This window comes from Tachyglossus aculeatus, unplaced genomic scaffold, assembly GCF_015852505.1.
Source record: "Tachyglossus aculeatus isolate mTacAcu1 unplaced genomic scaffold, mTacAcu1.pri SUPER_30, whole genome shotgun sequence".
In the NCBI taxonomy this organism is placed as follows: domain Eukaryota; kingdom Metazoa; phylum Chordata; class Mammalia; order Monotremata; family Tachyglossidae; genus Tachyglossus; species Tachyglossus aculeatus.
Genome location: NW_024044837.1, coordinates 6,424,048 through 6,427,212, shown reverse-complemented (window position 1 = coordinate 6,427,212; position 3,165 = coordinate 6,424,048). Strand labels below are relative to the sequence as shown.

The 3,165-nt window shown below is 49.7% G+C and overlaps 1 non-coding gene across 1 annotated transcript; it reads right to left on the bottom strand.

The window, feature by feature from the left end:
- Positions 1-290: 290 nt before the first annotated feature.
- On the bottom strand, positions 291-428 carry LOC119921856. The gene has a single exon (XR_005448595.1). It is a non-coding gene; the product is annotated as a small nucleolar RNA SNORA7 (small nucleolar RNA).
- Positions 429-3,165: the final 2,737 nt, after the last annotated feature.

The window sequence follows — 3,165 nt, the reverse complement described above, 5'->3', positions numbered from 1 at the left end:
ATCTGTTGTATTTATTTTCCAGCTGTAGTGTTCAATAGTATTAATATGTGCAGTGGTTTGGCATGTCTTGACTTATGCTGTTGATTCACCTTCGACCCATAGCGACTCCATGGACGCATCTCTCCCAGAATGCCTCACCCCCATCTGCAAACGTTCTGGTACTGTATCCTTAGAGTTTTCTTGGTAAAAATAGAGAGGTGGTTTACCATTGCCTACTTCCACCCAGTAAACCTGAGTCTTCACCCTCGACTCTCTCCCCTGCCACTACTGACCAGAACAGATGCGTTTAGAATAGCAGCAGATTGCCTTCCACACGCTAGCTACTGCCCAAGCTAGGAATGGAATGGGTATCCCTCTGCTTGACTCTCCCTCCCTTGGCTGAGACTGGTAGAGTACTGGAAGCTCTCCAGGTGTGATCCTGAGAGGGGGCAGGGGTATGTACCCATCAATTAATCAAGCAGTGGTATTTACTGAACACTTATGGCTCAGTCTTAATTCCCATTTTACAGATTCAGTATTTGAGGCACAGAGAAGCAAAGTGCCTTGCCCAATGTCACCCGCAGACAAGGGGCAGAGCCACGATTAGAACCCAGGTCCCCGAGCTCGTTATTGGGTAGGGATTGTCTCTATCTGTTGCCAAATTGTACTTTCTTTCCAAGAGCTTAGTACAGTTCTCTGCACACGGTAAGTGCTCAATAAATATGATTGATTGAATGAATGAATAGCAGAGACAGAATTAGAACCCAGGTCCTCTTACCACTACCACTACTCTTTGCCTCTCCCTGGGCCCAGACACACTTTTTCCCTGGAGGAAGATGGGAGAAAATTATCTCTGGCCTTGAATGCCCTCCTTCCACACATCTGCCAAACTAGCTCTCTTCCTCCCTTCAAAGCCCTACTGAGAGCTCACCTCCTCCAGGAGGACTTCCTGGACTGTGACCCCCTTTCTCCTCTCCTCCTCCTCCTCCCCTTCCCATCTCCCCTCCTTCCTCCCTTTGCCTTACCCTTTTCCCCTCCCCACAGCACTTGCATATATTTGTACATATTTATTACTTTATTTTATTTGTACATATTTATTACTCTATTTTATTAATGATGTGCATATATCTATGATTCTATTGATTCTGATTGTACTGACACCTGTCTACCTGTTTTGTTTTTTTTGTCATTCTCCCCCTTCTAGACTGTGAGCCCGTTGTTGGGTAGGGACCATCTCTATATCTTGCCGATTTGTACTTATGAAGCGCTTAGTACAGTGCATTGCACACAGTAAGCGCTCAATAAATACGATTGAATGAAACTACCTGTATTCGCACCTACTCAGCACACCCATGTTATTGTATTATTTACTCCTCTCCCCAGACGTTTCCTCTCCTATCTCCCGTATAACAGCTTCACCCTTCTCCAGAATTACCATCCACAGGACTGCCTCCTCCACCGCATCAGAGACAATTCAGCCATGAGCCCCTGGACTCTCCTTGCCGTTAGCCTTCTTGATTTGACTGACCCATGGAAAATTCAACCTTCTACTCTGGGCAACACTCGCTTATGTTATTGTTAATATTGCATGTTAATTGTTAACTGCTCTCAGTTCTGTCATTTACCTTGCTGAACTCACCATGATCTTTCAATTCCCCTGCTCCCATCTGCCCTTCCCAATCCTCACCTTCCCCTTCCCCTCTCCCACCCAGCTCTTTTCCTCCCTTTGTTCCGCCACCACCCCTCCTCCCCGCCCTCTCCCTAGAATCCCTCTGCCCCAGAACCAACCTTCATCCTAATCCTCTTGAGCAGTTCACAGCCAAACCTCTCTCTTCCAAACCCTTCCCTCCCTTACCCCCTTCCCCCATCCCAACCCATCCCTGTTCTCCTGTCTGAACGCCACCCTTCATCTTCCTTTGCCTGTCCAGAGCCCCGCCAACACATTCCCATACACACCCTCTCCATCCCCAACACCCTTCCCCCTTTCTTCCCTCCCTCCACAGCTGCTGCCAGTGAGGCCGAAGAGAACTCCCGCTCCATAATAGGTAAGCTGCCTTTCATTTGCAACCTGTTCCTTTCCCGCTCTCTCCTCCTCCTCGCCCTCACTGAAAACCTGCCTCACCCCGGATGACATGGTGTCTTCAGCTGCTCTCTCCAGCGGAGGTCTCTTCTTCTCCCACTCCCCCAGACTCACCTGGAAAGGAGGAGGTGTCGGCTTCCTTAATACACCCCAGTGCAGCTTTCGCACCATCCGTCCTCCCCCTTCCCTTTCCTTCCCCTCCTTTATTCGCCTCTACCACCCCCTCCAGATTCTTGTAGTCGTCATCTACCGTTCCCATGGCCCCACCTCCAACGTCTTTAACCATTGTGACCCTTTTCTCACCTTCCTTCTCTCTCTTTCCATGACCATTCTGCTCCTCGGAGACTTCAACACCCACATGAATGTTCCCGGTGACTCTGCCCGTCTTCTATCACTCCTTGACTCGATGAGCCTCCTGCTCCACCCCGCCTTGTCCACTCACAAACTTGGTCACACCCTCGATCTCATTATCTATTTCGGCTGCACTATCTCCACCCTCAACAATTCTGAAATCCCTTTCTCTGATCATAACCCCCTCACATGTCTCCTCTCTCACACTCCTCCCCCCTGTAAATCTGTATTACTCCCCCACGGAGGCCTCCGCTCTCTCGACCCCATCCATCTCTCTCAGGGCATCACACCCCACTTTGACTTCCTATCCTTTCTACCCACTTTTGACGACCAGATTGATACTCTCAACTCCACCCTCTCTTCTCAACTCGACTCAGTCGTTCCCCAACCCTTCGTCACTCTCGCACCACTAACCCACAGCTCTGGATCACTGCCACTGTCTGCCTCCTTCACTCTTATGCTCGAGCTGCTGACCGCTGCTGGCGAAAGACTAAACACCAGGCCAACCTTGTTCACTTTAAGTTTATCATCTCCTACCTTAACTCTGCCCTCTCCTCTGCCAGGCAAAACTATTTTTTTTCTCTTATTGACACCCATGTCCATCATCCCCATCAGCTGTTCTGGACATTTAACTCCCTCCTCAGGACCCTGTTCCTCCCCTCCTCCATCCCTCACCCCCAACGATTTGGCCACCTACTTCACTAGGAAAATTAACACCATCTGGTCTGAGCTCCCCGGAATCACCCCTCCCTCTT